This window comes from Triticum aestivum, chromosome 2A, assembly GCF_018294505.1.
Source record: "Triticum aestivum cultivar Chinese Spring chromosome 2A, IWGSC CS RefSeq v2.1, whole genome shotgun sequence".
NCBI classification, from domain to species: domain Eukaryota; kingdom Viridiplantae; phylum Streptophyta; class Magnoliopsida; order Poales; family Poaceae; genus Triticum; species Triticum aestivum.
This window is the reverse complement of record NC_057797.1, coordinates 270,547,802-270,562,782: the sequence shown is the minus strand read 5'-3', so window position 1 is coordinate 270,562,782 and position 14,981 is coordinate 270,547,802.

Genomic DNA, 14,981 nt, shown 5'->3' with positions numbered 1-14,981 from the left:
TGTTGGGCGGTGCAGACGGGCCTGGTGCAGCATCGTGATGCAATGAAGCCATCGCTGGTGAAGTGGCATCGTCCTCTTCATAAATCACTCTGGCAACAATAGTTGCAGCCAAAGATGAATACTCTGAATCTTCAATGGAAGGAGTTGGACACCAATGTGCAGATTGTGGAGGCCTGGAGTCAAACTTGAATCGCTATGTGAAGCCATCTTCACGAAGATCATCTTCAGAACAGAGCAGTGTGAGGCTCTTCCAGGATAGCTGACAGGCTTCATGCACAACGAATGAATCTTGGTAGCCAGATTGTGAATGCAATTGACATCAACCAGAAGACTCTGCATTTGGCGCTTCAGCCAGTCATGATGCCTATCTTGCTTCTCATGAAGTGATACAAGAAGCTCTTGGTCGTTGAGGACACAAGGACACTTCTGAGGCCTTTCAGCAATAGTACTGGCAGTGGCATCAGTGTTGGCACGATGCGGCAGACGTAAATGACCAGCAAGAGGACCATAAGGAGCAGGAGGATTTGGCACATGAATACCTTCAATCGGCTGAGTGAAGATTTGATGTTCAACATTGTATTCACGGAGTGGCTTCTTGGCAGGTTTAGGATAGATGGCTTCATATGACATATCAACATCAGTCAGAAATACTACATGATTGCGCGCTGAAGGTTAATAGTTGATACTTGAGTGAAGCTTAATCAAGCACATGACCCATGGTGCATAGAATTTGAGGCCAAACAGATCAATTCCAGAGGCAGCAAGCTGACGGATGAAGAAATCTTGAGTGTTGAACCTGATGTCGCTGATGATATAGAAGACCAATGTCTTCATGGTGCCTTCAAGTTTGGCATTAGCGGAGTTGCCTTTGATAGGTCACAGAGTATGCCTCATAATATGATATACTGTGTGGGGAAGGTACTCGAGGTCCTTGACAAAGAACTTCTTGGGATATTCGACGTCATTGGGCAAAGGCTTGATCATGCTGAGCATCTGACTCATATTTGTCTCCAGCTTCTAGAGAATGCTCTGCAGTCACTGGCATGAAGCTGACAACCTGGTTCATAGAGATCTCCAGGAGTGGGCATGGAAGTTAGCTCGATGATATGCAATCTTCACTCAACAATGTGTAAAGCTTCTTGATTGCATAATATGCAAGAATAATAGCTTCATTGCTGATGGCTCCAGAACCTATCTGAGGGGATCTTAGGCGACTTGTAGGGGTTCTTGGCGTTGTCGAAGAAAGTGTTGTGCGCGTTGAAGCTTTACACATTGAAAGAGCCATGGGTAGTTACATCACTGGGAAGCCTTGGCAATCTTGGCTTCGTCTTCTGTGTTTTGAGGACTCTGCTCCACATGATAATCATATTGTGGTCATGGAGCAGTCGGTGGAATTAGAACGGGACACCTTACTTGAAAAAGCTCACCAACATGGTCGTAGGCACATTCCATTATATGAGGCACTAGGGAGGAACAACTACATCAGAAGTGGTTGGCTGCGCATTCTCTTCTGTGCCAGAATTGACTTCAGGCTCCACATTGTCTTCAGCCATGACAATGTCATTGGCTTCAGTAGTGTTGGTGGTGGCAGCCTCATTAGCTTCAACTTCGATAGCTTCATGAACATGTGGGTCTGGCACAATCACATCTTCTCTTTCGTCATCAGTAGATGCAGCCGGAATGTCGTCAGCTGCTTTGGCTTCAGATTCATGAGCAGACTCGGAAGGGATGGGTTCAGGGAACACTTGACATGCTACTGAGTCGGTGTGTTGCACATCCTCTTCAGGACTGCTCAATATGGAGACCTGGGGCCTAGGGACTCTGCGAAGCCTTGAAAATAGAGGCGTCACCTGTGGTGAAGGGGTGGTCTTCTCCATGTCTTCATCAAGCACCGGAGTGGTGACTTGAGCTAGTGGAGTACGGGCAATCACTTGAGAAATTGGCATCGTGGGACAACCAATGCTTGTGAGGTCACTGCTCATAGGAGTAGGCGATGATACCGGTTTGGGCTAGAGCTGAGGAAGGACTTCATCATCTTCAACAGGTTCTTCGTGACCCATGTCTTCAGCTGCGGTGGAGTCAGCAGCTGGAATCTCTATAGACTCTAGAGCCTCTGTGGGAGCAGTCTCACGGACAACGAGTCGGCGCTCGCAATTGGTTGAGGCAGGAAGTGCAACAGAGATGGGTTCAACATTAAGCGACTCTTGGGCAGCAGCACGCTCTTTGCGTGAAGACTTTATCTTCATCTTCTTGTGGGAGGGAGCAGCATCTGACGTGTCATGGTGCTTCCTCTTCCTAGATTCAGCCTCAGCTTGCCATGTCTTCTTCTACTCGGAAGCTGCTGAAGGGACCTTTGGCTTCGACCTAGTCATACTGGCAGGGAAGAAAATGCTTGGCCTTTCCTGCCTTGGGGCTTCGAGTACAGCTTCAACAGTCTTCTTCTTCTTGGCAGTAAGCTTGGGATCAATGCCTGGACGCCCAAGTGCCTTTCTCTCTTCAGCCTCATTGTGAGCTTGGATGCACTTCTGCGCATAATACTTCATGTGCTCACGAGAGCCTTTGGCTTCCTTGCACTTCTTCGTGAACTGAGCTATGAGGTCTATCATCATTTGTTTGATCTTTTGTACATCAGCAACACTGAGCTTTTCCATGTGCTTCTTGAACTGGGCCTTCTCATAGTCAATATTGTTCTTCAGCTCAACAATTTTCTGAGCAATAGCAAGCTCGTTGGCTATGGCTCCTTGAAATGTGATGCTGAAGTCCACAGGCCGCTGTAGATCATCAATGTTGATTGTGGGATCTTCAAACCATTCATCAACGAAGTGATTGAGAATGTTAGCATAGAAAAAGGTAGATCCTTGAAGATTTCGGCCTCCTGTTAGCTCTTGATGAGCAACTCCAAAGCATCATCAGCAAGATCTTCATCGGGGGACAGATCAATAGTAGTCTCTTCATTTCATAGAATGCATGCTGGAGTGAGGTCATGCCTACAAATCTTCTTGAGCTTCTTAGTCTTCTTGGAGATCCGGGATTGATCTTCAGATTGCACACTGGATTCAGGAGGTGCAGATTTCAAGGGCTTCACTCTTGAAGCTTTGGAATCAGCAGCGGGCTTTGAATCTTTTGTCTTCTTAGGCTTCAGGGGCTTAGGAGGATCCTTAGAGTCCACTTCTTCAGCAGATTGATCAACGGTGGCCCTTTGAGCAGCAATATGGGGCAGAAGCCCATCGAAGCCATTGAATGGACCAATGACATTCAGATTGGCTCACGAGTGTCATCAGGCCTTGGAGCAGCAGGACCGGGGTTGAATTCAATCCCCACCTCAATGTTCTGCACACCAGAGGCTCTTGCAAACTGAAGATTTTTCTCAAATAACTCATCATCATGACACCATCTGAGACTAGAGGCGTTGACATTAGCAGGCTGAGGTCCTCTGACCATGCATGGATAGAAGCCTTGAGCAATGGCTTCAGTCTGTGTCTTGGGCATAAGCTTCTGATACACAATGTTTGCCCATCGATGCCTCACGGCATTCTTCTTAGCATACTCATTTGTGACAAAGTTGTACTTAAACCATTCCTCTGCCCAGTATCTTCGAATCCATTGGACTCGAGTGTTACGCTCTCCATATGTTTCCTCTGGGTAAGACTTGTACTGTTCATAGATATCTAGTGGAAGGTCCATTGAAGTGTTGCGTGGGACCCTTCTTTGTAGATTTGTTAGAAGCCATTGGACTCAAATAGAAAGGCTTGAAGATAGTGTTTGGCTTCAGACAACTGGTGAGACAGGAACTAGCTTCAGGATATTTAGTATGATGCTGTAAGAATTCTGGAGATGAATGCAGACTATGAGAACCAAGGGATTCTGCCACGGACATGTACCTGTGACAGCATTAGAGATGCGAGGGAAGGGAAGAGGTCATATGCATTCTCAGAAGATTTTGAAGGTAAATCAGTTTGAAGAAATTGACCTCATGGTGCGAAGATATTCACTTATTTGAAGTGAGTTGGTTCCAGATTTGTACGAATCCATGAGTAAGTTCAAGTGAGGAATCTAACTAGTTGTAAGGCATAAGTGAATATACTTTCAAGTTATGAGATGCAGAAATAGAAGGAAGTAGATCTGGATGTTCAGAAACTACTTTTGGAAGATGTCGACAGATTCATCAGATCAAACAGGCGGTAAAAAGTGAGATTTATTTACCGGACGAAGAACTGCTAGACGAGGCAAAGAGGATGCCAAGCAGTCCAATCTCCCGCGCCCTAACTTGGCGGCAGAAGATAGCTACAACGGCGGCTTAGAAGACGAGGTCCACGACCGGCGTGAACACGACGTCAAAGAGGTTGCGGCAGCTAAGCACTTCGTCTCCGGCGTTGACTGAGGCTAGCGGTGGCGCTAGGGTTTGAGCGAGACAGTGAGATGGGAGAAGAGATTATGACCACACGGGTTGGAGTATTTATAGGGTGAAGGGGCTGTGCAATGCAATTACGTAGGTGCCCCTGGTGGTTTACATCTGGTGGACACATGGCACGCATGCAACTCATTGATAGTTGACCCATGTTCCCACGCGCGCCAGGTTTGTCGGGTGGTCGTTCTGGCTTCTCCGGTATTCAGGCAAAAAAGGATAAGTGCATTAAAAGCATTTTAAAAGTGTGCCTCTGTATCTTCAACTGACAAGGACACAATGAAGACATTTGACACGTGTCAACAGAATGCATATGAAGAGACAGAGAGAATTTGAGGGAAAAGCATAGAGAAGGTTAGGGTCTGATCACATTCACCTAGTTGAGAGAATGGGCAAGTTGAAGACATAGCTATAAGTGAATGTTGTAGAGGATAGAATACACACACACACACAGATATATATATATATATATATATATATATATATATATATATATATACATAAACACTATTCTGATCACGGGATCAGAATAATATTCTGTTCACAACCTGAACTGCCTGAGTAACGCGGCTGAACTTCCCTCTGTAGGAACCCGACCTTCGGGCTATCTTCGCAACAGTGTCTCCCCGCACGAATTATTCTAGTTAGTCATGTTTTCTATGATGTAAGTGTAATCTAGAAACGGTTTTTAGCAACTAAATGCCCGTTTTAAATAGGAATCTCGCTCGTTGGCGGATTTTGCTCTCGGGTCGTGATGAATTGCGTTCTTTGCAATTTTTACTGCCTGAGTTGTTCGACCTGAACTTTCCCCCATGCTAGGTTGAACTTCCGCCAACATTGCCCACATGGGGCTTGCGTCATACCATTGGAAAGCTATTGACACAAGTATCATGACCTAAGTTAAATTTTTGGCAAAATGTAAGCGGTTTAAGAGCAGTTTTAAAAACCAATTTTCATTATAAAAAACATGAAATGTATTTTTGAACGCATTTCTAAAACGTCTATCGAAATGAGGCAAATAACATGGTGTTGTAATGCCGCTGAAAAACCGCTGCTTCAACATGTTGAAAGTTTTCTCTAATTCCTTATGGTTAGAGAGTAATTTGGAAAATCATTAAATTTCGCAAACCAATAGCCGAGTTAGTGTTTTCGATGCCATTTTTAAACGACTAATGTAATTCAGGCAGATGATATGGTGTTGGAAATCTTATGAAAATGCGCTAATTTCTTGTGTTGAAAGTTTTTTTTCTAATTTTGAACATTTTAAGAGTAATTTACAAAAAGGTACAAGTTTCATCGAGTTCGTATTTTTGAGCTAATTTTTTAAACATGTGTCGGAATGCAGCAATTGGTATGGCGTTGGAAAGCTTGAGTAAATGCGAAACTTTTTGGCATGTATTGTTTCTCCTAGTTCCTTGCGGTTTTAAGTCAGTTTTGAAAATCGCTAAAAACGTATTTTTGACGTAATGTCTACAAACTTTTTCATGTTGATAGTTTTCTCTAATTCCTAGCCATTCTCTAGTAATTTCGAAAACGGTGAGATCATACGTTCTACCTTTATCGCGAAACAGATTATTCGAAAATGCACCACGTGAACACTTGAACTTCACTCTGTTTTTCACGTTTATTTTTTCTTGTAGCTCTCTATCCACTCACCGTAATTGAGCAAGTGATATACCGATGGAAAGCTGCTGTAAACACGCAATTTTCCCGTGTTGATCATTTTTTCATACTCGCGATGTTTTTAAATTTTTTTCATCTGCAATTCATTTAGTGTAGTAGGTGAACTTCCTGCTGCTTTCACGTTGAACTTCTGTGACGTATTTTCGTTTGCAATTTTCTCATCCATTCGTCAGTGTTACACAAATGATATTTTTTTTGTACAAACCATTCTCAAAATAACTTTTAACTTTCTCCGACCGAGGAGTTGAACTTATAACAACAAAACTTTTAGTCTTTGCTTTTTTATTTATATTTTAATACAAAATGCACACCGTGTAATACGTGAACTTCTGGCAGTTATCAATCTAAACATCAATCTGTTACGTGAAAATATCGGAGTTTTTTATGAAAATTAATCTGAATTTCTTAATCCCTTTTTATGAATTTTGAAGCGCTCTATTTTTAAAAGTTGAACTTCTTGTTATTTTATTTTTGAACTTCTTGTTTGCATTCTTTAATAACGAGGAAAATCCGAGTTTTCTATAATCATCGAACTTCTCCATCTTTTTAATATGGACTTCCTGGTTCTTAATCTTTTTTATGAATTTTGAAGCGCTCTATTTTTAAAAGTTAAACTTCTTGTTATTTTATTTTTGAACTTCTTGTTTCCATTCTTTAATAACGAGGAAAATCTGAGTTTTCTATAATCATCGAACTTCTCCATCTTTTTAATATGGACTTCCTGTTTTTATTTCTTAATATTTTTTATGAATTTTGAAGCACTCTATTTTTAAAAGTTGAACTTCTTGTTATTTTATTTTTCAACTTCTTGTTTCCATTCTTTAATATGAACTTCTTGTTTCCCCGGATAGAGCACTTGAACTTCTTTCAACAAACCTTTTTATGCTTTTATTTTTCTATACTTTTATTCTTACCTGAAATGCATTCCTTGCAATACTTGAACTTCTCGTTGTTTTCACTATGAACTTCTGTCGCATTTTTGTGTATACGTCGAATTACACGCAATTGAAGGTCGGACGTCATTTTTTGCCATTTTAAAACATGTAATTGGAGGTCAGACGTCCTGAAATATAAAAGCTCAACCATGCACGGAGGTGCACGTGAATTTCTTGCAACAAATCTGAGTTTTTTATATACTTCTAACTTCTCTGTTATTTTAATTTCAACTTCTTAGTGCGGATCCATGTCGGCGGCGCGCGTTGGCCAGATTTATGGAGGAGTAGGGTAACTTCTTGCAGCAAACCTTTTACGGTTTTAGTTTTTTATTATTTATTCTCATCTCATACGCATTCTGTATAGTAGTTGAACTGCTCTCTGTTTTTATATGGGACTTTGGCCACATTTTTTTGTTTGTAATTCTTCACCCGTTCCTCGAATTTCACAAATGATAAACCATTAGAAACTTATTGAAAAGATGCAAATTTTGTTAATACGGTTAAACTTTTTTTTTCGAATAACATACACCAATTTATTTTAACCATTTATTTTTCAAATAGAGCATACAATACACCTATTGGAAAGTTATTGAATAGAAAAGAACTTTTTTCATGTAGAGTAATTTTATTCCAAATTTGTAATGGATTGAGAGAATTATTTTAAAACATGAGACACAACATCTTTTTTGTGTTTTTTGAACATGTAAACACACGCTGAACCTCTCTAACAAGAATTTTGAACATCTGAGGGAAGACCACTTGAACTTCTAGCAAAAAAAATTAGACTTCACATCTTTACTCTTTTTTCTCATATGAAACACACACCGTGCAGTACATGAAATTCTGGCTGTTATCACTTTGAATTTCTCTAGGTTTAACTTTTAGTAACGGTAAAAAAATCTGAGTTTTATATAGACACTGAAACACACTAACTTTTTTATTTTGAACTTCTTTTTGTGTGTTTTTAGAAATGTGAAAAATTGAAGTTCTTGAATTTATTTACTTTAGTACCAAGATAATGTGAGTTTTTTTATAAATAGTGAACTTCTATATTTTTGCAATTTGGACTTCTTGGTTTTATTCTTAGAAAATATATAAATTTTAAATAAGAATAAACATCTTTTTGAAATTGAACTTCATACTTTTATTTTTCCTACATATAGAAAGAATTTGGGTTTTCCCTATATACGGAACTATCCCATTATTTTAATTTGAACCCCTTGCTTCTATTTCTTTATTAACATGGAAAATCTTAGTTTTTTATGTTTTTACTCCTCGCGAACGACCATACAAACATCAGGAATTAAATAACATTTACTTTCTGTTACATCTTTTTTCAGAAATGCACCTTTTTACTCCATGCAAACTTCAAGTTTTTTTTATACATGAACTTCACTGTGAATTTACATTTTATTTCTGCACGTGAATTTCGTACATGAACTTTTTATCAATTTACAAATTTTTGAACTTTTTCATTTCTTATATGTGAACTTCTTTCTCTTTCTCTTATATGTATAAAATGAAAATAAAACCACTTGGTTTTTTTCCTATGAACTTGCCGAGCTAAAAAAATTAAACTTATTCTAGAGTAAACTTTTTCGAACTTCTATATTTTTGTTTCATGAATTCTATGGTAGTTATATATGAACTTCTCGACACCATGATTTTGTAAGGTGCAAAACATAGAAAAAAATAGAAGAAGGGAAGATGTAAAATGAGTGTGCAAAAACTTTAGAAATTTGGGGATCATTTGAGCATAAGAATAAGCAAAAAAAAGGCAGTGCACGCTTACAAACAATTCTCACATGACCTGGACACATCATTACTATGCACCCAATCCTTTTTTACATTAAAAATGCACCAATTAGTGGCAGACTTACATTTCTCCACCACACATTCCCTTTGTATCACATTTCTCCATCAAACATTCCCTTTCTATCTTGCATCACCTTATCCACACAGTGTTGATGCGTTATATTATTCGTGCTTTTCTTCTTCTTCACTGCACTCTCGAACAAGCAACATGTTGATTCAGAAAGCAACCACAATGGTGGCCAATTTGCTGGAGAAGCTTCCTTGTACTCTTGTTTTTGTAGTTGGACTAGCCCATCAAGAGAAGCTGACCTGCAATGGTGTCCAATTCTCTGGCGGGATTATAGAGCTGCAACATGCCATCATGGTAGCCATATACACAAGCGCTGAAGCTGACATAGCTAACAAACTAAAACTCTGAATGAAAAAAAGTTAAGAGGGAATTGCTCTCAGAAGAAGTCTGCTTTCACCGAATTCAGCAGAAGTTGAACTCGATGGTGGGTAGCAGGATCCACGGTGATGTGTTCATGGATGGCCAGTGGCTCTGTCGTAGAACAGCCTGGGGTTGCGTAGTTGAATAGCTCGAGGTTGCGTTGGGAGGACTAGGGGCTGTCCTGTAGATCGGATCAGGGTGAGGGTGTTGTCCACTGCCCTGAAAAAATGCTCTGAAGGGCAAAACACACACACAAGAACAACTGCACATTAGGATTTCTAAATGGTCCTCTGTTTGTAGACATAAAGAAGTTCAGGAAGATCCTCGGACGCACGCACACATCAGAGGATGAACACATGAATTAGCACGTACATCTCAGTTCCTCCAATTCTACACAGTTAGTTCTTTTTTAACAACATATGAAATGAATTACCAAATCAATACTCAGAAATGGGCTCTCTTTTATGCCGATACAAACCCAATAGTTCATGGTTATTTTTTAACATACTAAGATGAACAACAGAGAAGCAGCCATACCAACAATATTGAATATCCAAACAATATTGGAGAAGCAACAAAGTTACTTGTAGATTTTAAATGAGTATAGAGGTTCAGGCGAGAAGTGCATGTAGTGTCCATATTGCGTTACCTATAGCTTTTGAACGAGTAGAGAGGTTCAGGCGAGAATTACCTGGCCTGCAAATTTGCTGTAGCATATCAAGGCAAGCATCAACAACCATCTTCCAGAAATAAAATGGGTGAAAATGATAAAAAGTACAAAATAAAATGTACGAGGCGAGATCCTTCCTAGTTGGAGCATGGGAGCAGTAGGATTCGAGGGGCATTGCGACTGCAAACCTCCAGTGGCCGTGTACTTGAACGGCCGGGGGTGCCAGGCGCACTGGAGGGTGCTAGCCCAGGCCGAGTGTCTGCATCGCTCCGGTGAAGTCTCCATGGAGTAGCCATGCAGTGTTGTGTCATTCGGATGGGGCCGCGACAACTGGGGAAGAAGCCGTCCACGGTGGCATCTCGCTCAACATTTTCTGAACTTTATTGAAATGTCACACCCGACCTAATGTATCGACAACACAAGCATAGTGTGCCTTCCACGGGGATATGCCATATTCATGTTCCATCAACTCGAAGGATTTCATACATTCTTTTGCAAGACCGTTGTGACTACAGGCTGTTAGACTATGTATAGCTTCTGTACCTATGTACGTATATTGTACGTATTGTAACAGAACCATTATATATAATGAGATAAGCCACCCCTAGAGGGTTGTGCTGGTTCCCAAAACTTATTGTCTTACATGGTATCACGCTAGGTTACGATCGCTTCCGCTTCTAAACCCTAATACCCGCACCGCCGCCGCAGCCGCCGCCGCCTTCACCGCCGCCGCCGCGCCACCGATCGCGCCACCGTCATGTCGAGCGCCGCCACCACCGGTTCCACTGCTGCGGGCTTCCTCCCGGCCTCTCTTGTGGCTCTGCTCAACCTCCCACTCGATGCCGTCTCCGTTCCAGCTCCGATCGGGACAAGGAGCATCGGCTCCGTCTTCTCCACGCCGCCGGCGCCCTCGCTCGGGCGTGACCTCGTGGTCCACACCGCGGCGCTGCCGTCTGCTGCGGACTCCGTAGGCGTCGTCCCGCCGCTCCTGCTGCAAGCGGATCACACCGCCCCGCTGGCGGGGTTGGCGGCGTCCGCCCCGGCCGCGGGTCTTGCGGCGTCCGCACCGGCCGCGAGCTTTGCGGCGCCCGCCCTGGCTGCTTTCCCGCCTCCTCCCGCATCGGCTTCGGTGCCTCCGGCTGCCTCCATGGTGTTTGCACCCCAGGTAGCCTCCTCGATGGGATCGTCTTCGCCGCCGCCGTTTCACTTCGGTCATCTCATCACCATCAAGCTCTCCGCCGACAACTACATCTTCTGGCGTGCGCAGGTTCTCCCGCTCTTGGGGAGTCACTACCTGCTAGGCTACATCGACGGATCGCTTCCCTGCCCACCCGCGCTGGTAGACAGCGTGCATGGTCCGGTCTACAATCCGGCCCATCGCGTCTGGACGGGGCAGGACCAGGCGAACCTCTCCTCCATCCAGGGGTCGCTCTCGCCGGTAGTTGCTGGCCTTGTTGTCTTCGCGAAGACGTCTCATGAGGCCTGGACCATCCTTGAGCGCACCTTTGCAGCATAGTCCCAGGCTCGTGTCTCTGCACTCCGTCGTCAGCTTGGAGAGTGTCAGAAGCTTGACTCCACTGCCACTGAGTTCTACAACAAGGTCAAGGGCCTCGCCGACACATTGGCCTCCATTGGACAGCCCCTCACCGACTCCGAGTTCAAGTCATTTATTGTCAATGGTCTTGATGAGGAGTATGATGCCTTAGTCGAGATCATCAACGAGCGGGGCAACTCGACACCCATGTTGGCACACGAGGTTTTCTCTCGGCTTCTTCTCACTGAGCAACGGGTCGAGACTCGCCGCACCAGGGGCACTGGCTCCCTCTCGGCCAACGTCGCCACCAAGGGTGGCCGCTCTTCTTCATCACCCCGGTCTCCCTTGGGGTTGCCACCGTCGCCCGCCTCGGCCCCCCCACCTACTGCGACCTTATCGGGGGCTGGCGGTCCACGTGTGTGTTAGCTTTGTGGCCGCGATGGGCACTGGGCCTCCAAGTGTCATAAGCGCTTCCAGCGAAGCTTCCTTGGTCTTGGCAATGACGGCAAAGATACACGCAACAATGCCCGTCAGGTCGCCATGGCTGATCGTCCCACGCCGCAGAAGCACCAGGGACACACTCAGTCCTACTCCATCGATCCACACTGGTACATGGACTCTGGGGCGACATAGCATCTGACCAACGAGATGGGGAAGCTTCACACTCGTGAACCCTATCATGGCTCCGACAAGATCCACACCGCCAATGGAGCAGGTATGCACATCTCTCATATTGGTCAAGCATCTCTTCTCACTAGACATGCCAATAGGAGTCTTCAGCTTCACAATGTTCTTCGAGTTCCATCTATGACCCGTAATCTTCTTTCAGTTCCTAAACTCACACGTGATAATAATGTGCTTTGTGAATTTCACCCTTTTGATCTTTTTATTAAGGATCGGGGCACGAGGGACATTCTTCTTAGTGGGCGGTTGTGCCAGGGCCTCTACCGTCTGGAGCATCCTGGCGTCGCTCGCGTTTTCAGTGGAGTTCGGGTCTCTCCGTCACAGTGGCATGCTCATCTTGGTCACCCAGCCACACCTATTGTCCGTCATATTTTGCGTCGTCATGAGCTTCCTAGTTTGTCTAGTAATAAAGATGTAGCAGTGTGTGATGCTTGTCAGCAGGGGAAGAGTCATCAACTTCCTTTTTCGGAGTCCAGTCGTGAGGTGAAACATCCTTTAGAACTTGTGTTTTCAGATGTATGGGGTCCTGCTTAGACTTTTGTCAGTGGTCATAATTACTATATCAGTTTCGTTGATGCTTATAGTCGCTTTACCTGGCTTTACCTTATTAAACGCAAATCTGATGTGTTTGATATTTTTTTTCAGTTTCAAAAACATGTTGAACGTCTTCTCAAGCACAAAATTGTTCATGTCCAGTCGGACTGGGGGGCGAGTATCGCAACCTCAACTCCTTCTTTCAGTCGCTTGGGATAGCTCATCGTTTAGCATGTCCACATACACATCAGCAGAATGGTTCAGTCGAACGTAAGCATCGTCATATTGTTGAAGCTGGTCTTACTCTTTTGGCCCATGCATCTGTTCCGTTTCGGTTTTGGAGTGATGCTTTCACCACTGCATGCTTTCTCATCAACCGTACTCCTACTCGTGTTTTAAACATGAAGACTCCCATTGAGGTTCTCCTTAATGAACAACCTGATTATACCTTTCTCAAGGTATTTGGGTGTGCTTGCTGGCCGCATCTTCGTCCATATAACAAGCGCAAGCTTGAGTTTCGTTCTAAGAAGTGTGTTTTTCTTGGCTATAGCTCTCTTCATAAAGGTTACAAATGTCTTCATGTTCCCACTAATCGTGTCTATATATCTCGGGACGTCGTGTTTGATGAGCATGTTTTTCCCTTTGCCAACCTTCATGTGTCCACTGTCAAACCACCATCCCTGCATTCATCCTCTGTTGCTTCTGACCAATTTGATGATGTTGCATACTCTCCTTTGCTGTTACCTAACCATGGTGCAGGAACCGGACGTGGAGCTCGTTTGGAGCTGTTGGAGGATTCACCATCATCATCATCGTCTTCTGGTGGGCACGTCGATCGCCCTATGTTGCATGGCATCGATTTGCATGCCCATGCATGGTCACCCGACGAGCCTGTCGCGCCGAGCATCTCCACTGCTCGGTCCGCTACGCCAGCGATCGCCGAGTCTCCAGCGGCTCGGCCTTTTTCGCCAGCGGCCGCCGAGTCGCCCGCAGCTCGGCCCATCACGCCGTCTTCGCCCGCGGCTCGAGTCCTCACGTCGCCTTCATCAGCGGATCGGCCCGCGACACCGGCCGCGCCACGGCCCACTATGCCGAGCTCGCCATCGGCCCGGTCTGTGATGCCGGAGTCGCTAGCTGCTTCGTCTGCTCTGCCGGTTTCGCCGGTGGGCCGACCTTCTTCGCCGACCGAGTCCGAGGCTACCGTGACTGGCTCCTCATCACCGGCTGACTCGTCAACGTCGTCGTCCTCCAGCCCGTTGCAGGCTGCTCCGTCGACCTCGGTGGTTCCTGTGTCTCGACCACATACACGCAGTCGCAGTGGCATTTTCAAACCTAAGGAACGTACGGATGGTACGGTTGCTTGGTTGGCTGCTTGTTTGGCTGCTGCTGTTGTGGATCCATCTTCTGAGCCTCGCTCATATCAGGCTGCCCTGCGCATTCCACATTGGCGAGAGGCTATGGAGCAGGAGTTTCATGCTCTTCTTTGTAACAAGACATGGACTCTCGTTCCTCCACCACCACGGGTAAATGTTATTGACTCAAAATGGGTATTCAAAGTGAAGAAGCATTCGGATGGATCTATTGAGCGTTACAAAGCGCGACTTGTTGCTCGCGGTTTTCGGCAGTGTCATGGTCTTGACTATGAGGACACCTTCAGTCCTGTCGTCAAGCCTACCACTATTAGGCTTCTTCTCTCCATTGCTGTTTCTCATGGTTGGTCACTTCGTCAACTTGATGTGCAAAATGCTTTTCTACATGGATTTTTGGAGGAAGAGGTTTATATGAAACAGCCGCCTGGTTTCTCTGATCCTGATCGTCCTGACTATATCTGTCGTCTTTCCAAAGCACTATATGGTTTGAAGCAAGCTCCTCGTGCCTGGCATGCCCGCCTTGCCTCTGCCCTTCGTGCTCATGGGTTTGTGCCGTCCACTGCTGACACTTCATTATTTCTTCTATAGAAGCCAGAAGTCACTATGTATCTTTTGGTATATGTCGATGATATTATCCTTGTCAGCTCTTCTCAGTATGCTGCTGATGCTCTTGTCTGCTCTCTTGGTGCTGATTTTGCGGTCAAAGATCTTGGGAAGCTTCACTACTTTCTTGGAGTTGAGGTCACTTCTCGTGCTACTGGTCTTGTCCTTACGCAGAAGAAGTACTCCTTGGAGTTGTTACAAAGAGCCGGCATGCTGAAGTGCAAACCGACCACCACACCCATGTCGTCTACCGACAAGATAACAGCTGTTGATGGTGAGCTTTTGTCTCCTGCGGATGCCACAGAGTACATGAGCATT